The 23,957-nt window shown below is 38.8% G+C and overlaps 1 protein-coding gene across 1 annotated transcript in view; it reads left to right on the top strand.

The window, feature by feature from the left end:
- Positions 1 to 23,957, top strand: part of DCC (DCC netrin 1 receptor) — an 893,480-nt gene that overhangs the window by 407,639 nt on the left and 461,884 nt on the right. The gene's annotated exons all lie outside the window — the stretch shown is intronic.

The raw sequence follows: 23,957 nt of genomic DNA, 5'->3' as shown, positions 1-23,957 counted from the left end.
AAATCGTGCATGTGAGGGGGGTCCCTCAGCCTGGCATGCACCCTCTCCTATCCAGGACTGCTGGCTCCTAACCACTCACCTGCCTGCCTGCCCAATCAGCCCTAACCACCTCTGCCTGCCTGATTGCCCCTAACTGCTCCCCTGCTGGCCTGATTGCCCCTAACAACCTCTGTACCCAGGACCCAGGATTCCCTTCTCTACCCAGTTGCAGGCACCTGGAATGCAGGCTGCCCTCTCTCTGGTCCCTGGCCAGTTTTGCCTGGGCTGGCCGCAGCTGCAAGGGATTATGGGAGGGCATGTTGTCCCTCTCCCCTGCCACAGGCACAGGTGCAGCTGCTGGTGCCTGGGATTTCGGGGTGGGCAGCTTGTCCCTCTCCTGGGCCACAACCTGTCTGGTCCTTATTCCTCTCTAGCAAGCTCATTTGTGCCTGACCGGTCCCCATTCCTCTCTCCCCAGTGTTGAGTGTCTGAGCAATTAAGGCATGATGACCATTTGCATATTAGCTTTTTATTATATAGGATTGATTTCAGGGAGAAAGGGAGAAAGAGAGAGAGAGAGATAGAAATGTCAATGATAAGAGAGACTCATTGATTGGCTGCCTTCTCTACACACTTTACCAGGGATTGAGCCTGCAACCCTGGCAAGTGCCCTGACTGGGAATCAAACCATGACCTATTGGTTCTAACCATGTCTGGTTGTTAAGCATGTTTATCACACTGGTTAATCTTATGGTAGAGGGAAAAATCCATTGTTGGCTTTTCCTGTTGCATCTAAGTCCTCAATTGTGGTTGATTATTTGACTGGGATGTACAAAAAACATTGTTTAGCATCTTGAATAGAAACGCATGGTTCATGCTTCTCTGAAAGCTATTTTCACATCTATTTCATGCAAAACAAGTCCTCTATCTGTTGTCCTCTAACTGCAGCCTTACCTTCACCCATATGCATTTTGTGACAATGTGGACAAAAGAACTTGCGTAAAAGTTCTTTAGGAGATGAGACACATTATTTTATATATAAATTTTGAGTCATATTATTTGTACCAAGTTAGAAAATGTAAATTCATGGGGTCAGGTTTTACTTCACGTTATTGGCAGCCATTAATGTATCTGCCAAAAACTACTGGTTAAATAGCCATGTGGACAAATTCTAATTCCACATGGCTATTTAACCAGTTTTTGGCAGATACATTAATGACTGCCACACTTATTGTGAAATGATCATAATAATTCTAGTTACCACTCATCACTTTAGATAATTTAAATATATTTTTCTTGTGATGAGAACTTAAGGTTTACTTTCCTAGCACCTTTCAAATATGTAAGTGTTACTGACCATAGTCACCATGTGGTACAATACATCCCCATGACTTATTTTATAACTAGAAGTTTGTATCTCTTGTCTTTTGAGTTTTTCTACATTAACACAATATGGCATTTCAGAGTGTCAGTATTATCTTTTTAAATTTCATATTCTTCTAGTAATGAATACAAAAGGATTTGTATTTTTTTATTTCAAAACTACAGAAGTCCACAAAGAGGTAATTATAATAATGATACATTTTAATCTATCAATAGTTTAAAATCTATATTGAATTTTTACTCACAGTGACACCCCTCCCCCCAAAATGACAATCACAATGAATTAGAAATGGAATTTGAACTTATTATAATACTAAAGGCCTGGTGAATGAATTCATGTACCGGTAAGGTCTGGGTGACCTGCCCCAATGGGAGCTGATAGCGTCCAGACTGGTGGGGGTGAGGGGATTAGAGAGGTTATAGGGGCCGATTGGGGCCATGCTTGGGCCAGTTGACAGCCAGAGTTCTTATCATAGCAACCAGTCATTCTGGTCGTTCCAGCATTCTGGTCTCTTGGCTTTTATATATATACTAGAGGCCAGGTGCATGAAATTTGTGCATGAAGGGGAGGGGGGGAAAAAGGGGTGGTGTCCCTCAACCCAGCCTGCATCCTCTCCAATATGGGACTCCTTGAGGGATGTCCAGTGGGATCGGGCCTAAATGGGCAGTTGGACATCTCTCTCATAATCCAGGACTGCTGGCTCCCAACTGCTCACCTGTCTGCCTTCCTGATTGCCCCAACTGCTTCTGCCTGCCAGCCTGATCACGCCCTAACTACTCCCATGCCAGCCTGATTGATGTCTAACTGCTCCCCTGCTGGTCCGATTTTTGGATATTTTAAAACATGTAGTAGGAAATAAGTGATGAATAATGATAATGGACGTGGTGTTTAAACTATAATCTTACAATTGGATTTTAACCAGACACCATATAATCGTCTTATAAGACTAATCATCATACTTTACTCACTGCGGGTGGAATAAAGGCAACATCAAATATAGTTTTTTTGGTACAAAACATGCATTCCATACAAACAAATATCCTCCTTTGGCTATTGTAGTAAAAATAACTGATTGATTTTAATTTTCATCTTTCAATAGCAGGCATAGTAACAGTATAATGCATTTTTACTGAAAATTGACATTTTATATCAAGGAAAAAGAGGCTGAATTATAAAAATTAATCTTGAATCTATCTTATCAGGCTTACAGGTATAACAAAAAAAGAAAGAAATATTGTATTCTTTATATCTAAAATTGGTACTATTTTTACATAATCATATTGCTTTGTGGTAATATAACTTTTACCTTTACTTATTAATTTTTATTAACTTTATTTATTTATTGTTAATCCTCACCTGAGGATATTTTTTTCATTGATTTTCAGAAAGAGAGGAGGAGAGAGGGAAAGAGAGAGAAACATTGATGTGAAAGAAACACCTGGAGTAGTTGCCTCCTGCACAAGCCCCAACCAGGGTCCGGGCTGGGGAAGAGCCTGCATCTGAGATACCTGCCCTTCATTGGAATCGAACCTGGGACTCTTTGGTATGCAGGCCAATGCTCTATCCACTGAGTCAAATTGGCTAAAGCTATATATTAATTTTTAAAGATAAGCTTTAAGAAGGTGAGGTTATTATTCACCTTTTATCAATCTATTTAAAAAATGGCATATGCTAAATAGTCAAGAATACATGTTTTGGAAAGTCTAAAAACAAAATCTGTGAACACTGAATATACTTTATGCAGGATGATTTCCTAGTATTCTATGAAAACAGGCAAACCAATACAAAGTAAAGATATTTTCTTTATTTCTAGGGATGTTAAAAATATATATCAAATCCATTGGATCTACTAGCCTTAAAATAGATCTTTAAGGTACATATACATTTATTTTAAACAAATAATTCAAGAGGCATCACAGTTTTATATTTTCGTGTACTTTCATTGCTTAGATGGTCATTTTTAAAACATTTTGTAAGCTTCTTTTCCTTTCCTGTGTCACTTAAATAATCAGCATATTAATATTTTGATAAGAGTTATTATGTTACATAGTTACAATTATTGAGAAATTGGCATTTATTGAATGCTTACAGTGGAATCTGTAGATTTGTATTCTCATTTGATCCACACAGCCACCCAGTGTGGCAGGTACTATTAGTACTGTCTAATAAGAACCAATAGGTCAGTGACTATAAAAGTATGTCAAGGTTATAGTGATGGTTTTACTATAGTTAATAATTCTATCTCCTGAAATACTTCATTTGTTTCTTCCCCAACGTTTCTGGCTTTACATTTCCTATTTTATTGTAACCTTTAATTTGATTTTATATGTTTTGGATTTCTCCCATAAGACCAAATGGCAGGGCTGGCATAGGGAGACATAATCATGTGGAGTTTGGGCACAGACACAGGTAGAGACAAAAGTTACAAGCAAAGAGACTCCAGAATTGAGCAGGACCAGGGCAGGTGCTGGTATATCTAGTGCCTAGTATAGCATGTTGCTTTTATAAGCCAGGCAGCAGAAGGTCAGGTTCCAGAGTTCTGTGCCTAGCAGAGAGCTGGGGTCAGCATAGACCCTCTCTAAGCAGTTTCAAAGGAGTAAGTAAATGAATGAACAAGCCCAGTCAGCGTGGCTTAGTGGTTGAGCATTGACCTATGATCCAGGAGGTCACGGTTTGCATCCCAGCCAGGTCACATGGGTTAGGGCAGTGGTTGGCAAACTCATTATTCAACAGAGCCAAATATCAACAGTACAATGATTGAAATTTCTTTTGAGAGCCAAATTTTTTAAACTTAAACTTCTTCTAAAGCCACTTCTTCAAAATAGACTCGCCCAGGCCGTGGTGTTTTGTGGAAGAGCCACACTCAAGGGGCCAAAGAGCCGCATATGGCTCACGTGCCACAGTTGGCCAACCACTGGTTTAGGTGGGTGTGACTTTGGGGTGAAGTGGGGCAGATGAAAATAGAGGAATTAACATTTCCTAGTCATAGTCAAAAGTAAAATCAAGACTAAACTGATCCTAATCCACTGGTAAGTTTCTATGGAATTCTTTCCATGTTTTACTATTTTAGGGGGGAAAATTTTTTTGGAACTGCATAGTATTAGAAAAGGGCTATCACTTACTCATTAACCAGGCATCCGATGCCTAAAACAGTTGGTTTATTGGCTAGGCTCTCATGCAACTGGGACATGCTGCAGGCAGCCATTCATTCTGTTGTTTGTTGCTGAGTGTCAGATGGAGAACACAGAGCTGCATTCCAGGCCCTCACTTTCACTGAAGCTGTGTATTCATTATCCATCCCACGAAGCCCACCAGCAGTGTCCGGGGCTGTGTATAATTCTAGGAAGGAAATCTTTGGTGTCTTTCTATCTGAAGGTGTTTCCACTGACCCATTAAGGAAGGGATGTCTTCAGAGAGCCTGCCAAAGGCTGGCAGTGACGCTCTTCCTCAGAGCAGAGATAATTGTCCCCCATAGGAGTGAACGCCAGGACCTAGTTGCTTAAGTGAGGCTGTCAGAAGTGGCTTCAGGGTCAGGCCCACAGTCTAGGCAGTCTCCCAACTCGCTGCTGACAGGGGAATGACGAGGGGGTTTGCACGGGGATTCGATCCACCCCCTAGAAACCAGGCAGACCATGGAGGGTCATGCTCTGGTGGCTGGCTCTGTTAACACTCTGCATGGAGCCCTTTTCTGTGCAAAGCCTAGCCATCCCATCTGCTCACTTTCCTTCCCGCCTGCACTGTGCTCCACGCCTGGTCTCTCTTCTGGCCATTTCCAGGTCGTATTTATCTTTTCTCCTTCCCCCAACTTGTTATCTTTCCTAAGAGCATCCCTAACAAAATATGGTGGTTCCAATAATCTGATCCAAATGAAGAGTAAGGCTTAGAGAGGCTAAAATAAAATTAGTTTTTGTCTTTACTTTCTTTCTTCTTATACTTTTTACATTCATAGATGCAATGGTTAACAAAAAAATATCCTCTATGTATGTACAAGTTTTATAAAGTTTCAAAATTTTGTTTTCATTAATGATTCACTCAATGACTTATTGGATAATCACCACTTATTTTGTCAGTGAGGATGTGACCGTGATGTGGTCTGAAGACCACAGGCAGAAGGGGATAATTGCAGGTTTTCATTCCAAGTCACCAGGGATTTGCTGCTGAGGACAAAGACAAAGCTCTATGAGCCTCTCTGAGCTTCCATTTCCTAACTTGTAAAATTGGAGAAATCAAGTTATCAGAATTGAGTTGTGATGGGATGGAGGAAATATGTTACTGTTAAAGGGACACGTATATAATCTGGAAAAATGCCATGATGATGGTGATTAAAATGAAATTAGAGTCTACATTCTTGTGAAGCTTGGAGTTAAAAGGGTTATGATCATTTATCCCAGGGCAACAAAAGCATTCAAAAGATTTGGGTTGGTGTTATCAGTTGCATGCTGTCAGTTGTTAATTTAAATATGTATTATTACATATTATAGACTACATGTCTAGTGCACAAATTTGTGCATGGGTGGGGTCCCTCGGCCTGGCCAATGATCGGGGCCACTCTCCTAGTCCTAATCGGGGTGGATCAGGGCTGCCTGTTTGGGGTGGAGTGTTAGGGTTCTGGGAGGTTGGCCGGCCTGGGCCAGCGGGAGGGGCTTGCCAGCCAGTGGGGAGGGGCTGAGGGAGGTTCCTATTCAGGTGACCAGGGCCAACTGGCTGGAGGTGAGGTTGTCCAGCCATGGGAAGTTGTCTGTGGGAGTGCACTGATCACCAGGAGGCATCTCCTGCAGTGAGCATCTGTACCCTGGTGGTCAGTGTGCATCATAGCAACTGGTTAATTGGTCATTATGGTTAATTCGGTCCTTCGGTTGTAAAGGTTGCTTAGGCTTATATATATTTAGATAGTGTGTGTAATGTGTGTGTATATGTATAATGTATAATATGGATATAGATGGTCTCCACCTTATGATGGTTCGACCTATGAAATTTCAATTTTAGAATAGTACATAAAAGCAATACACATTCAGTAGAAACCATTCTTAGAATTTTTAATTTTGTGTCTTCCTGGTCTAGTGATATGTGATGTGGTGTGATAATTAAGCATCACAAAATAGACTTTGAGGTGGTTTTGCCTAACTGTTGGCTAATGTGAGTGTTCTGAGCACCTTTAAAGTAGGCGAGGCTAAATTATGATGTTTGGTAGGTAAAGTGTATTATATGCATTTCAATTTATGATATTTTTCACTTATGTTGGGACAGAGCCCCATCATAAATTGGAGCACATCTATTGTGAGTCCACACATTTGTATGTGTGTGTAAGTGTATTATTTAAAATTTTATCTCTTCTGTTTATAAAGACATACTTTAAAAAGTTTTTATAACAAAATAGTAGAATTACTCTTTTGATAGCCACTATTTTAAAAACAATAGCAACAAAAAAGTGCCAATATCTATTATTATGAATTTAGTAAAAAAACTTATTTTACTGGTGATACCAGTATCTATGTATTCTTGGAAAATAGTCCTTAATGCACTTAGCAGATGTGAAACAATGATCAATTTGTATATTGATTCAAGAACTCCTTTCCATGACTCTAAAGCATGAACAACTCTGGCTCCTTAGCCCACAGATTAGGAATAACTGCTATACAACAGATTACATATGCATAAAATGAAATTATGGTCTCAACTACCAATTCTTCCTCTTCAGGCTATTAGTGTGGGTCTAAGCTTTAGGTCAGTTGGTTCCTTTCCACATGGTTAAACTGATTCACATCCTCTTTTAATTTTCCTTCTTCATAAATATTTTGCGATTTAACTGACTCATCACCATTAGATGTGGATTGCAGTTTCATTTGGGAGTGAGGGGAGGTAAAAATGATATCATGCCCATTCCTTCTTATGCAGATTAGATATTGGTGAAAAAACAAAGAATAAGCATATTTCAAATGCAACTGGAAAAATATAAGAAATACATATTTAAAAGTAAACAGACACCAAGTAACTGCCTAATGGAGCAGTGTGAGAAGAATGTGCGTTTAGTAAATCCAGGCTGTCGACATGTTTGAGTAACATTTTGCTATCTTTGCTCTAAAGACACATGCTAATAAAAGGGCTAGTGTACCATTAATAAGATCACTCCATTAAATTCGTCCTTTTTTTTCTTGTTAAATATCCGAAAGAGAAAGAAATGGGCCACTTAACTAGGAAAAGAAGTTTTCATTTTAGTGCAGTAAAAGCATGATACATATTTTCTTTCTAATTTAATTTCCAACCATTAAGACTCGATTCTATAAATGACCCACTGAAGCACTCTGAGAGATTAGAGAAGCATAAACTGAATGTCATTTGAATTTGGCTGGGTAGACACCATGATGTTATATTGCATAATTTGAATTTAACATCATATTTTTATGAAGACACAAAGATGAAGCTCAGTGACTTTCATGAACAATTACTAAGGAGATCCTCAAATGGAATGTGAGAATCGAGCTCCTCTGGGGTCATTGTTATGGTTAAAGGTCACATTGGCCAGGTCTTCCCATCGCTGTGATTTGAACTTGTATTAAGATAGCCAATTTCACTCTCAGACTCCTAGGAAGGGGTTGCTTTCACTCCGTGGGTTGAGGGAAAAGGATTACAGCTCTAATGAGCCAAATCTGTGCAAATGAGAAAATAATAATCTCCTCATAATTAGAACTTCCTTTTTAGACTAAATGCTGGCCACGAGTTTTTCAAAAGAAGATATAAATTAATACCAAAGAGCTTACTGGAAAAGGGGAGTTAGAATAACTGGCTTGTTTTCACAAATGTACACTGTTGGAATCTCACTCTGATTTTGTAGTGAAAATAAGTATTGTTCTTGTTTTAAATATATTTAGATAGCAAGGGCCAATAGTATTTATCGTAAAATACAAATAGTATTTTAATGTTTCCTGAATAAAATAATCACTTTCAGGCCTGGCCAATGCGGCTCAGTTGCTTGGAACATAGTCCCATACGCCAAGAGGCGGTGGGTTCAATTCCTGGTCAGGGCACATACCTAGGTTGCAGGTTCAATTCCTGGTCAGGGAGCCTACAAGAGGCAACTGATTGATGTTTCTCTCTCTCCTTCCATTCATCTCTCTAGAATCTATACCAAAAAATCACTTTCAGTCTTCCTGAAGATGCCCTTTAGGAAGCAGGGCTACCACACCCATTTCACAGTTGGATTAATGGGATGTGTCTTGCTCAATGTTTAAATGAATTCTTGAATGGGGATTAGAAGTCAAGAATATCAGTTCCCCTGTCCAATATGCAGATTATTATAAGTAGTACTGGCAGTCACTGCAGTGATGGTGGCATAAATCAGGGGGAAAACCATTTTAATGACCCTGACAGTTCTCAGTTTATGAGCAGATTTTATCTGTAACTCAAAGCATGAGAAGCATGTATATATGTAATTGTGAATGTGTGCTCAGACCTACTCATATTCTGCTGGTATATTACTTAATAGAGGCATACAATTCTGCCACTGTCCCAAGTGTCCTTTTTCTGGCTTCATCTAGCTCTTTGGGGTCTGTTGAGTTCTTTGTTCCTGAAACAGGCCCCTCTGAGGCTGGAGACCAAGAGAGTTTAAATATCAGTTGGAGGTTAATAGCCATTTGGAAAACTGTTGGAAGGGGATGTCCCAGATGGGAATAACTGTCAGGGAAGACAGTGATGGTAGAGGATGGGAGCCTGCCTGAATGAGTTTGGTGGAAGGTCACAGCCTTTGGAAGGGAGCCCTTGCTTGTTTGAAGGAAGGTTTGGGCGAGCTAGTGTTCAAAACCCAGGGACTTTCTATAATTAAAGTATCTTCCTTTCCTTTCTCAAAGGAGCATCACTGTACATTATCCTGGATAATCACCACGACAAACTGGGAAAATGGTAGTAAGATAGTCTCAGAAAATACGGTGTTCTTTTCCACACTGGACAGATGTCCTGGTGATGTGCCTACCCCCGAGATCACAAGCCGATGTGAGAGCTGGACTTACTCCTTCTTTCTCTTTAACCACTGTTGAGGTCTAGTGGGTTTGGTACAATGCTTAACCACTTCATAGAAGAAACAGGAGGCTTACCCCTGTACTTGGCCTACCCCTAACCTGATTGATGAAGTACATGTCCATGAAATATAATAAGGTAACACCCCGCCCCCCCGGCAAAGCCTTTGGCCATGTTTCTGAAGTGGATGAAATGGTATTACTTCACTGATCGAGTGATTACATATAGTATAATAGGGGTTACTGCTCCTGCTGAGAGGGCTTTGATCAGTTGAAAGAGCTCAGTGATTATATGACACTTAAAAAAATCTTCACCACTCTTTACTAGTTATTTGGCCTTTTGATCATTTCAAGTCAGAAATACTGACTATAAAAATAAATGAACTATTATGCTTTGATAGAAGAACTTTTATTAAAAAGTGATAAAAAAAAAGAAAGGAATTATTACGCCCTTACATAAGAACAGTGAAAGACGGCCTTTTGAAAATTTCCAAATTATCCCAGATCAACTGTGTTAATCCTACTGATTGCCTACTCATAATATGTTAACACTTCTGTGATGTTCAAATCTTACTATTAGAAATCTTCGGCACAGTGGTTTTCAAATTTCTAAAAAGATTTCCATCTTCCCACAGGTCTCACCCAGGCCCCCCTCCCTGCAATAGGCACACAATTTTTATATGAACAGAAGCAACAAGATAATTCTCTAAGCCTTCAAGGGTCAAGGTGTTCTCTAAAATTGTCTCCTCAACATTTTGCCCTGCTATTCTTTTCACTGTAAATAGTATACAGAATGATGAAGGGAAAGAATCTTATTCATTCACATAAAGCTACTGAACCCTCTCTGTATGCACGATGCATCAATCAGCAGACCAGCTTGCCATGAGGGAGTGTAGAATGGGATGTTTCAGGTTATTTCTTCAGCCCTGCATTCTACCTGCATGAAAGCTTTAGCACTTAGAACCCTCGGGCCCTACAGCGAATGCAGTCCCACAGAGGTGAACATTCCTGAGTGGCACAAGAGCGATTCACCATTTGTGAAATCTTTTACCGAAATGAAGATATGTCATGTCCACAGAAGACCTTTGATTAACCAAAGGCCAACACATTAAACTTCAGGAAAATTTTGGACATCTGTCCTTTCCAGTCAATTATAACATATAATGGGAATTTCTAAGGTAAAGTCAGTTAAAGTTATGAAATAATTGAACCATTTAGAGGCAAATATTGTTTCCTATTTGCCTACCTATGAATCTTGTGTCCTATTACCCCAACCTATGCACCAGTTTAGCATGTTAAAGCTAAATTGTAATGTTACTTATTCTCTTTCCTGAGTATTTTACATTTCTGCAGCCATAGTATATACACTTGTCTTTCATGCCTGTGGGATTAAGCTCACAGTCTCTTCCCCAGAACTTCTGATCTTCCACTATACCTTCTCCCTCTTCAATCCCACTCCCACCCACCCCCTTTTTAAAATATATATATAATTGATTTTTTTTTACAGAGAGGAAGGGAGAGGGATAGAGAGTTGGAAACATCAATGAGAGAGAAACATCAATCAGTTGCCTCCTGCACATCCCCTAGGTACATGGCCTTGACTGGAATCGAACCTGCCAACCTGCAGTTCACAGACTGATGCTCTATCCACTGAGCCAAACCGGTTAGGGCAATCCCTCTTCCCTTTGACTTTCCACAAAAATTTTCTAATATTTCTCTGTCATCCACTTCAATATGCAACACAAACCAAATCAATACTACTGTAATGATGGTGCTACACAAGTGTTTTCTGATCATGTGCATTGCTAGCTTTGTCCTCCTTCCACTCTGCCTCATGGCCATCTTTCTAAGCAATCTATAAAACCGTCTCTTCTATAAACTCCATTTTTATTTTCTGAGCTTGAAAAAGAGTGAGCATCTCCTGGCACCTCACTATCTGCCTCTCGTGTACACAGTGGAGTATGCATTTCCCTTTATTAGAAATATTTCTTAACTTTATTCCTCTCACACGCCTGGAAAGACCATTAGAGTAGTTGGGGGACCTATTCAATGGTGCACTCTCCTTAGGACCCAAATGTCCCCTCCTTGAGATCTTAGCATGTTCATTTGCCTCTGTTGAAAAGTCTGGTCCCACAGAGCATGACAGGGTCTCTTTCCTCACCCCTTTGAAACCTTTTTTCTAAGCGAAGCTGCTCTTGAGCTCCCTTTATTTAAAATTGCCAAAGCTTCCCAAACTCCACACGCTTACCTCCTTTCCTGATTTATTTGTTCCTTAGGATATTCAGTCCCCTCGCTCAGACTTTATTTTTACTTATTTGTTTAATATCAGATTGCTCTTAAAAGTATATAGATTGTACTCAGGTAGGATGTTTTATGTCTTCCATTTATTACCTTTTTCTTAATGGAGAAGTTTCTGGGACATATTAGATGTTCAATAAATGGTGAATAAATAAATTAATGTGCTGGAGCACCTGAAAGCACTTCAAAAAGGAATTGGTATTAAAATTATTTGATCTGTGGGAATATTAGTAAGAATAATAAGAAAAACAAATAAAACAAAATACTTCATAGCTATAACTCCTCACACATCCAAGCATAAACTCATCTCTTTATAACACTACCTTGCCTTCATTTTAAACTGAAGGCTTAGGAAGAAAACCTGAAAAATTACATTGATTGCAATTTGGAAGTAAGGGCACTGAAAACAGCTTATTTGCTTAAACTTCTCTAATATTAGGTTCTGGGGATTCCACAATTTTTGCTATACCAAATACTCTATCACTTGTTACTATCTAAGTTGCTATAGAAATCAAATTGGACCTAAAAGAAAGTAGAAGAAATCTGTCTCATAAACCTTCTTTTTTCTTTCACTCCTTTTATTGTGTTCATAAAAGTTTCATTTGAAGTGAGCAAGCACCCTCTGGGGCTCCATCTACATGAAATGTTAAGATATGAAGTTATTATTTTGGGGCAATAGATCATAGAGCTCAAGTATGCCAGACAGGTAGGTTATTCTTCCAACCACATTGATCAAAATGTACATGAAATCAATTAGTTAATTTAGAACTCCTGAATTACCATAGAAAAGGAGCCAAACTTATCTAAAGGATCAGAGAGTAAATTTTTTCACATTTGCAGTCCATATGGTCTCTGCCACAACTATGCAACTGTCCTATTAGCTTGGAAACAACCATAGGTAATTAATAAACAAAGGGGTGTGTGTGTGTCCCAATTAAACTTTGTTTTATGGATGCTGCTATCTGAGTTGCATATAATTTCCACATTTCATGATATATCTACACTAATAACAGAGGATGACACACACCAGCCAATCAGGAGTGAGTGTGCAAATTAACCTGACAAAGATGGGGTTTAATTTTATATGTGGGTGCCAAGCGTCCTGAGTCCTAGGAACATCCTTGGGACCCAAGCCACTTCAGGCCCTGAGCAGCCAGGGTCCCAGAATGCCCCCGGCCAGGAGTGGCCTATAGGTTGGCAGTAGGACATCCCTGAGGGATCCCAGTTTGTGAGAGGGGGCAGGCTGGGCTGAGGGTCTCCCCTGCCCCCACCTGTGCATATATTTCTTGCACCGGTCCCTAGTATATAGTGACCCTTGCCACAGACTTTTTGCTTCCAGATGTTTTTGTGTCCTATTGCTATTATTCCAGTGCAATCTGAGCAGGACTAGATAGAAACAGAGCGGCCATGGTAAGTGTGTGAGATCTGCAGAGATTAAATGAAAAAAACAGCAAGATATTTAATCAGACAGGAGCTCCTAGCAGGTGCTGCAACCCCGACTCTGAGTTTTATCTCCAATTAAAACATTATAGATTCCTTGCGCTTTTATCTGAATCCTGCTCTCACTCTGCAGGCTCATCCACCTAGGCTGTACCATCTCTTCTCCTAACGTTTTAGAAAAATGTATCCATGACTCCTTTTTTTTAAGCTAGTATTAATATAGCTGTGTAGAAAATGGAGAGTCAAGCGTGTTATTTTCTACCTTTTGTTCAGCTTAATACTTAATATTATGTTTTCTCTACATGTGTCATTTTAGCTGCAAAGAGATAATACCAGCAAAAGGCAAAGAAAGGATGTTCAGCTTTGTAATATGCAATTAAGACTTAAAAGACACAATTGCATAAACTTCTATTTTTAGATCTTGTCCACAATGATCATTTCCCCACCCATTCATTAACATGTTTGAATAAATTGCTTACAACTTATAAAATCCATAATTTTCTAATAATACAACCATGGTGGATACGAGATAATATCTTTTTCAGGATATTTAAAACAATAGTTTATCTCAATTTTATGATGCTTTTTCCTCCCCAAAGTATTTCAAAAGGTGAATTTCCACAGACTCACAGTATAGCTTATCCAACTGTCACTGGTCGTCATTAATGTGGTCTATTTGTCTCCGAATTAGACAGTTCACAGCCTGTGCACCAGACAAAATCATCTTCCCTTGAATGGGTTGGTTTTACCAAGCAGGAGACCTTTGTAATGCTTCTTAGAGTACTTTCATCTTGGCAAGAGCAGACTGGGTTTAGTCTCTGAAAAGAAATCTGCTGAGATGCTGATAATGTAGTTGCCATCAGTAAAATTAGCCTTTCACTTAATAAATGAAGTGAGTCTCTTCTACCCACTCTATGTCACAAAGGATTAAGATCTCTTGTTCCTTGTTTTAATTGGAGATTTAAAATATGTTTCCATCTAACTGCATTAGCACTGAGCTGCCCCACCTCCCCAAATTGTGCTTTCTGTTTGAAAAGCCTATTAAATGGTATCCTTGCTGATTGGCTGGAAGCCTACACAACTTCCTGGCTGTACGCCATTAACACCCTGGCCGGAAGTGCTGGAAGTGCTGACAGAATGATGAAGGGATTTACACCCTCTGGTTTCTGCATTAAGAACAAGGACAAACAGTATGTGGTCTTGTCAGCGGATAATGCAATTTAAAGATACGATTTCTTTCTCCACAGGTGCATTTGTCTCTGAAAATTAGCAGTTAGCTTGGTGTGAATAATGAGGCATCTTGTCTGATGAGTTTGAATCATATTAAAGTTCTGTATTCTGGACAAGCTTATGATTTATAGACTATTATCATTTCTTTAAATGATGGAACTCAGGTCAGCTTATTTTTTTTTAGATCTAAATTCTCTGGTAACTTGAAACATTTAGTGGAAAGGATGTGTAGGAAAAGTATTATGTTTTATAAAGGGAAACCACATACATGTACAATAACGGTGAAAATCTGTTAATTATGTGAATTATTTAAGAGAAAAATTACTCTTTAACAAGAACAGTGCACTATGATAATATGGTTGCTTTGCCCAAATTCAATAGTTAACTATATATCTCTGTAAAGATATATGTGAGGTAGATGTGTGTTATGCATACATAAACTCACTAGAAATAGAGGTATGTGTATATTTGTCTATAGTTGTGCATATTTAACTGTACATACACACACATACCTACATAGGCGTCTGCATTTGAATCTACACACACATATATAAACACTACTCTTCAAAGCTTATGTTCTAGCGCTGGTACCATGCTTCTTAAGAACTACTTCTCAATATATAATACTTCTGTTTACATTCATAGGTCATACAATCATAAACTTGGAAGTCGCTTTGTTTGTGCTTCTATAAAAAGTGTATAAGTACTCTGATTTGACGCTTAAAGCTATTATCAAGGAATATTTTACTTCCAACTACATACATCTGTAACATACATCTGGCTCCCTTGGAAGCAGGGGGAGAATTTTATCTCTGACTGCCCAGGCATGCCCTTTTCCATCTCCCTACTCTGTTCAAGTGTCAGACATCCAATTGGGCCAGGAGAAGGATTCCACAACTAAAAGATTTTCAATTTACTGACCTTCTTCTATAGCGAAATAATACCTAGGGACTAAGTATACAAAAAGATCAGTTGGAATAAATGATTAGTTCAGACTCTTGTGATAGACATTTATCCAGGTGAGTGTGAAACCCTTACCAAATTGTGATCTTTGAGACCAATATTTTTCCTCATGCATACCTCATTATGTCAGGTATATTTGCTTTCTCTGGATCAAGCTACCCCAAATTTTTATAATTCTTTAAAAAGTTTTGATTTTTAAACAGTTAAACAGACATATTTTGGTTTTCCATTTTTATTGTGTGAATGCATAGCATGCAAATGTGTTTTATTAGCTTCAATTTTCTCCCAGTAGGTACTTCCAAATCAAAATTAAAATTAAATAGATTCACCAGAAGTCTTTAATCAAAGTTATTATGTCTGCTGGGATTTCTTGATTATCATATTACAGATTGATTTTATGGGGGAGGAAAAAGAAACTAAAATTCTGAGAGGAAAAAAATGGAATCCTTTTGCTATATTTGATGTGGATCTTGGCTATAATCAAATTGAGTTGAATCGGTTAAATACTGAAATAAAGGCTTTGAGCTGACACTACTCTCTCTGCTACCTCCTTCTATTGAACTCTGCTCCATTTAGGTTTCTCCTTTCTTAGGTTTCTGTCGACAAATTCTAAATATTGAACTCAGTGCATATTTAAAAAAAAAAAGTCATTCATTTTTAGAGGATGTTGGTCCTTGGGACAAACTGAGAGTAAAAAGTGTTGCCAGGGAACTTCAGTAGGGTCCTTTAAAGCAACACAAAGGCTAGACTTCATCCATATATACCAGGGGTCCTCAAACTTTTTAAGGTGGGGGCCAGATCACGGTCCCTCAGAGAGCTGGAGGGCCGGACTATATGAACTACTAATTCCTACTGTAACACCTCGGCTGCGCTCACTGCCCAAAAAACCTGGCGGGCAGGATCAGACTCCTCTGCGGGCCGCATGTGGCCCGCGGGCCGTAGTTTGAAGACCCCTGAATACGCTGCCCTACACAGTGGCCAGTATAGGGCTGGGTAAAAGTAGGTTTACAGTTGCTATACATATGCATGATACAATAATTAACAAATGATAGAAGAATAAACATGTGTCTTTAACTCACAACTGTAAACCTACATTTGCCAACCTCTGTATGTATTCATTCAGTCACTGGTAAGTAGAAAAAACCCTGTTTCCCCAAAAATAAGACAGTGTCTTATATTAATTTTTTCTCCCAAAGTTGCGCTAGGTCTTATTTTCAGAGGACGTCTTATTTTCGGGGAAACGTGGAATTAGCACTTAGTTTAAAGATTGACAGGTAGAATATGATGTAATCTTTTGGATAATATGCTAAAGTAAATGCTTGAAACAATCTTACCCCAATAGATTCTTGATTTAATGACCTTTGACACCAATAGGAAAATCTCTTGCTAAGTGTTTGGGATATGGGCTTCCCTGTTAGTGGGTCTTTGAAAGGGAATAAGAAATACGCTGATTAATTCAGGAAATAGGCTGGATGTGAATCTCAGATGATGCCATGCCCAGGCTTCCCTCATGGAGCTGTAGAACTTGTGTAGTCAAAGCACACATGAGGTCTGATGAAATTTAAGGACTGCCAGGCTCTCTCAAGAGGTAGAAAAAAGCAGTTGTAGTGATTGCTTAGTGCTTCCCCGCCATGTAGGCTACTAGAGGCCCCAAGGCTATGATTAAAAAGGATGATTTGGAAAATCTTGATTTACTCCATGAACTTGAAGACCAATAACCTAGTAAGGCTACTTGGTGAGATTGTGACAGACCAGCATTTAAACTGGCTCTTAGTCACCCAGAGATTATGGAGGTTCCAAAATGATCACTTGGTTCCAAGTCGTATGTAAAATCAGTCTTCAAGAATCCGGGAGATTGCCAGTTCTTTATAGCGTTTACATTGGACAAACCCCAAAGATGACTCTGCGAAAGACTCTGCTGATGGCATATCTTCCTGACATTTTTTGTTTTTGTTTTTGCTTCCGAGAGGAGTTCATTGTGTGCTCCTAGTGCTCCTCATCTTGCAGAGTTAGACAAACTGACTGTGTAATGGGCACAGTGTTCCTCCTCCTGTCACACTTCTTCTATGACATCATTTTGGTGTTCAATTAATTGGCCACATGGATGGTTCTTATAATCTCACATCCTGGGCAAGTGTGGCTGTCACCCCCCAGAAACTCTTACTAGACATGTTTTGCCTCACCATTTCCAAGCCACAGCTCTTCAGCCAGTCACCTAGGAGTCTGTAACCTTTCCATTAAAAATTAAAAATTTGGGGGGAGGTGGCCGTAAGAGATCAACCGAAGGACTTGTTTGCATGTATATGAACATAACCAATGGATACAAGACACTGGAGGGGGGGTTGCAGGTAAAGGCATATGCTAGGGAGGGGGGGTAGAGGAGGCTGACAGGAGGTCGAGGGGGGGGAAAGGAGACATATATACTACTATTTGTAATGCTTCAAACAATAAAAAATAAAATTTTAAAAAAAAACCCTCAAGCAAAATCCTTTATAATAAAGAAATGGAAATGGATATAGAGACAGAAATGTGCTTATAATGAATTCCCGGAATCCTTCATTGGTCTTGTGGTTACTAAGAGATACCAAATCTAGAGAACTTCTCTTTGGATTAGCTCTATTCTCTTTCCTGGGGCTAATTTGAGAATTCAAAGGAGGAGGGGGGTAAACAAGATCTGGCTTGGAAGGGACACAGCTTTCAGGCTTTCATTTGGAGCAAACAAGGCATTAACAGCAGCTCTCCTGGGGCAGTCATTGTGAAATATCACCACATTGCTGACTATGTAGAAGCCAGGCGTGTTTCCAGCCCCAGAGTCTGTCCCCCCATTGATAAGTCTCTTTTTATTAAATGGATTTTAATTTCTTAATAATTAGACCTTCCATAGGAAGAGATGAGGATCCCGATAGTCTGGCAAAGAGGTCCAGGTCAAAGCAGAAAAATGTGCCATTTTCAGATTAGAATTTCAAGGAAGGAACGGGCCCCCATCTGTGAGTGTGTGGGTGGAGGAGAGGCCTCCCTAGAGGCAGAGGAGAGTCTTGGCATCAACCTGGACTGTGAAAGGTTTACTCCCACTTTTGCTTATAAAGCAAATTCATTTCTAATTAAATGACTCAGAGAGCAGAGTGTGTGTTGAAGATAGTCAAACTTTCTGATTGTAGGATCTGATGGGAAGATTTCTCCTAGGCCTTTGTTGTTCTAGACTGTTGTTCCTAGACTGTTGTTCTCAGGATATTCATTCTAACACATTGGCTGTCCCTGTAGACTTAGCAGCTTTCATTCATTGCCATGGTGATTTTTTTTTACCCCATTTGTTTAGCATCACAAAGGAAAACCCCAAATGAAAAATGTTTGCTGCTTTTGTCATTAATGTTTCCACTGCCCCAGTGACAGCCAATGGTTTGGTTATCCCTTGCTCCTGAGGAAACATGCATGGGCCAGAACCTGCTAGATGGCTGCAGCCTTGGCCCAGGCTATCCCAGATGGGCGTGTACTGGCTCTGAGATGCTGATAGCTATGTTCCTGGGAACAGTGATTTGAAGGGAGGATAGGGAAATCTCATTCTGAATATACATCCCTGGCCCACAGTTTGAATTTATGTGGGGTGGATAAAATTGTCATGGATGCACTAGGCGTAGCTTTTCTCTCCATATTGTCTCTTTTCAAATGAAAGGCTTGATGGGTTGCCATTGATATAGCCTCAGCTGTTTTTTTACTTTTCATGAAGAAATCCCTGTTTTCTCCCCTTTCTGCCTCGCTAACCTTGCTGTCTTTCCTAGAATCCCTAATGTTTAGGGTCTAAGATATTTTCCAAAACTACTTATCTTACCAAAAATACATTTTTTCATCCAACATGTATTTGATGGAGAATTATGTGTCATGTACTACACTACTAGTAAGTCCTCAGAGTACAGAATAAAACAGACCTAGCCCTGCTTTTGTGTAATTTATAGATTAGCTGGGATGATAGCTATTAGGTTAATTTTCCAGTTAATTGATTATAATTGATTATAATTGATTATAATTGAAATAAGTGCTCCAAAGGAGATATACAGGAACATTTGGTTCTATCTGTGTTTGAGGACATGTCTCTGAGGAAGGGAGGGTTCCGATACTGTGTTGGCACTATTAAACGCCAGGTATTCAAGCACTGTGTTATTGAAGAGCTGAAAATAAAATATCCTCTCCTTGCATGGGTACTTAGTAAATGTTCTAGAAAAAGAATTGGGCTTATAGCTGTTTAACAAGCCTTGAACAACATTTAACAAAGTAACATATATAAATAGACAATTATATTAGTATGTGAATCATTTAGAGTTCAAATTGGTATTGGAGAATAACTGAAGGATCTCTTGCAAAAATCAAAATAAACAAGGTGAGACCCATTTCTCCATGGCTATACATCATCTCTCACAGCGCCTAATGCTCATTATACAACTATAATCAGGAGATAATTTCTGAGGCTGAAGCCTAGGCACTTTGACTGACTATTAGTCACTTATAAAATTTGAATTAAAGTCTCTGTACTTGTCATTTCTAGAACAGGGGATACACAGAGCTGCAATGTATGTCTGGCTTTCCCATAGTAAAACCACATGTTCTTTGATGTGAACAGGTGCTGAGCTGATCCTCATTAGGCGCTGGGCATCATTAATCCCTGGATGTGCAGATAGTGTGTAAACTGTAAGGTGGTTGACATGGGATACTTCCAGCAAGTCCAGGTATTTCCGAATCTAAAGCCCGCATAGCATCCTGGGCCAGGCTAGTGTGAGGGCAGGGACCTTGACTACACGTCATTCTTAAAAACAGCCCTTGACAAGGTAAACAATGAAAGATCTCCATGCCTAGCTGGTGTGCCTCAGTGTTTGAGTATCAAGCTATGAACCAGGAGATCACAGTTCGATTTCAGGTCAAAGCACATGCTAAGGCAATGGGTTTGATCTTCAGTGGGGGTTGTACAGGAGGCAACCCATCAATGATTCTCTCATCATTGTTGTTTCTATTTCTCTCTTCCTATCTGAAGTCAATTATATATATACAAAGATCTCCATGAAAACACTAAAAACAGGTTTGTGTGCTACTTTTAATAGTATAGCCCTACAGGCGGAAATTTGCCTATAAGACAATCTAGAGATAAGGTACTTATTACATAACCATTTTTACCCAGTGCTGTGCTGATATACTTGGAGCAGGAGTGGGAAGGTACTGATATATAAAATAAATTCCTCTTGAGATATTTTCACTTAGGTTGGGGAAATAAGGTGTTTTAGGAAGTGTAATAATTCAGTCCTGAAGCTTGCGTTCTTAAACATTCATGCATAATGTAAACGGTTGAATCAGTTTTGCTCCCATTTGAGTCCCATCTGCAATGTGAAGACAATAATACTGAAAGAGCTGTTGTGAGGTTAAATGATGCTGTTTATAAAGGAGTTTAGAAGAGAGGAAAAAAATAACACTGACTCCTTGTGCAAGGTCACTCAACTGGTTAAATGGTAAAGCAGTGAAGGGACCCCAAATGATCTGGTACCTAAGAATGTTAACCCCAAAAATGCCAAAAAATATGCTGGAAAGTGAGGCGACTTATTCAAACGATTATCAACATTTGGATTTTTGCAATGCTCTATTTAAATATTTAGAGTCACATCGAACCTCGATAAATATTTATGTATTTCTTTTTTATATACTCTGTGTACATAAAATACCAAAAATTACACATTTACAAACATATAAATAGTCCTTGGACTTTTTTTTTTTTTTTTTATACACCCAACTATTAGGTCTGGTAATAATTAATGTCGTTTTCTAATACTTTTTTAAATCGAATTTATTTAAACAATACAACAAAATTTAATCAACAATATAGTTGCCGTTGTTTTCTACTACTTGTACCCAACGCTCAGGAAGCATTTTAATCCCTCTGTTGTAAAATCCTTGTGATTTTGATGCAAAAAATTCGGTCAATGCATTTTTGAGGCATTCTTCATTATTCAATTTTTTTCCAAGAAAGTTTTGCAAAGAACGAAACAAATGGTAATCGGAAGGGGCAATATCAGGAGAATATGCAGGTTGAGGGAGAACTTCCCATTCCAACTGGCGCAGTTTTTCAGCAGTGATTCTTGCAGTATGCGGTCGTGCGTTATCATGGTGAAGAATTACGCCCTTCCGATTAATCAGCGCGGGTTCTTTTTCTCTTAAAGCTTGGGCTAACCTTTCCAATTGGGCACTATACACTGCACTTGTAATGGTTTGGTTAGATGGTAAAAGTTCATAATGAAGAATTCTTTTAAAATTCCACCAAACACACAACATCAGTTTTTTCGCATGCAAGTCAGGTTTGGGCATGGGCTCCAGAGCCTCATTTTTGTCCAACCATTGAGGCCGCCTTTTCAAATTAACATACAGCACCCATTCTTCATCTCCAGTAACAATTTGCTCTAAAAACGGCAAACGGTTTTGACGAGAGAGAAGCGAACTGCAAATTGTGACTCTTTGATTACGGTTGTTGTCGGTCAACTCATGAGGAACCCATTTTCCAAACTTTTGGACTTTGCCAAGTGCACGCAATTGATTGGAAATTGTTTTTTGTGAACAATTTAAAGTTGTCGCAAGCTCTTGTTGGGTAATTTGAGGATTTTGCACCAAAAGAGCTTGAAGAGCTTCTTGATCAAAATTGGACACACGGCCTCGACCACTCTTGTCATCTAACGAAAAATTTCCCTCGTGAAATTTCTCAAACCAACGCTGGCATTTTCTGGCGCTAACTGCATCTTGACCAAGAGCACTACAGATGTTTTTTGCAGCCTCACTTGCTTTTCTTCCTAATTGGAACTCGTAAAGCATGCAGTGCCGAATATGCTCTTCATCCGCCATCTTCTTAGCCCTAGTTTTGCAACAAAAACCAAACCAAACACAAACTTTTTCAAGCAAAACTTGTTAATTGCACTTCACACGTTCTGTAGATGCCACGTGTTTGTAGGTTATGTCAATACAAGTAAACGAATGTTTAAAAACGACATTAATTATTACTAGACCAGATAGGTCATTCAAAGGGTTGAGAGATGATCTCTAGTAGCAAGTCTAGGGGAATGGAGATATTTTAAATCAATGTCTTAAGAATGACTACAGTTTTGATAGGTAAATATATTAGGGGAGAGGGTATACTTCTTTGGAGGAAGTATCATAAGAATTAATTCAAGAGAAAGCCATGACTAGGGCATAGAATGGTGCACTAGATTGGAGAATTATTTTGCAAGAGTTATGGAGATGAGCCGAGAAGGTGCATTGTGCTAGAATTCTTGGGTACCATTAGGGGTGTAAGACAACACTAAAAATGTTTGGAAACACCAGAATTTCCTGAGTGAAACAAAAAATTGGGTGATTTAAGAACACTGATCTTGTGATGGTGTTTGAATGGATTTGGGTAAGAAAAGAGCAGAGGTAGGAAGACCATTTGTGCTGTGACCACAGGGGTTCAGGTGAGATCTAATGAGCTTGAACAGACTGTTCTCATGCACAGGGAGGCTCTCGTTGAGCAGGTAACTATTTTTCATGAGGATCTAGTTAAAATTATGTTTGCATCTACCTATGAGCAGAACACAGAAATTATGTCTGTATCTACCTGTGAGCAGAACTCAGGAATTGTTCACATTGCATTAGAGCATTAAATGACTCTTCTGACAACACCGTATTTCATTCTTATGAGTAACAGTGAGTTTAGTGTTCATTACCAGGTCCTCATACTCAAGCCTTGAAAATATACTACTAACTTGATAGCCTATAACTTCTTCTCTCCTTTTAATGCTATTGCCGGTTCGTACAACAGTGGGAGATGCGGATGCTACAATTCAGCACAATATTGGGAGCATTAATTCTAGTCATATAGAGCCTCATCAACTTAGAATTGCTTTCTGATGCGCAGGATTTCCTTTGCACAGACAAAAAGAAAAAGCTACAGATCATACTTACAGTTTCTCAGTCTGTTAAATAATCAATTATCTGAAGCTTTCAAATGTTACATTGATAAGTTTTATAAATAGGAGGCATTTCTGACCCCTGTTTATTAAGGTCTGAAATCAACATAGAATGCATATTGAATAAACATGTGGAATAGTATCTGATTTCATTACGTTTAATTATATTCATACACAATTTTGTGTTGCGTATGATTCTTTTAGCTAGAAGAAATTTACAGAAAGGAACCAATTGTTGAGTATCATTTTGAATTACCCTTTCATTTTATACTTTATTCTATTTCTAGAAATTTGCAAGTGAACCCTTTGAATGCCACCAGCATTCAGATGTAAAATAGATATTAAAATTTTATCTAATATGCATAACTTATATAGGACCATACATCTGAATATGCAAAAGTATTCAGATATCTCCTCAATGTATGGATGTTGTATAAAATCTGTAATTTGTACATGTAAAATACATTATTCCCAACTGCATTTCCTTAGTTACAAAATAAAATATTAGGGATGAAGACCATATGAAATTATGATGTCTAGACCTAGATCATTTGCCTTTGCTCTTTTCACTCCAGCAAAATATCCATCATATTGTAGGGAAAGTTAGCTTTGTGAAAATCAATAGATCCAAAATAAAACCAACATTATTTAAAACTGAATATAATGGAATTTGTTATTGACTAAATA

The sequence above is a fragment of the Pipistrellus hanaki genome (genome assembly GCF_964339955.1).
Source record: "Pipistrellus hanaki genome assembly, chromosome: 6".
In the NCBI taxonomy this organism is placed as follows: Eukaryota; Metazoa; Chordata; class Mammalia; order Chiroptera; family Vespertilionidae; genus Pipistrellus; species Pipistrellus hanaki.
This window is presented reverse-complemented; position numbering and strand designations above follow the sequence as displayed.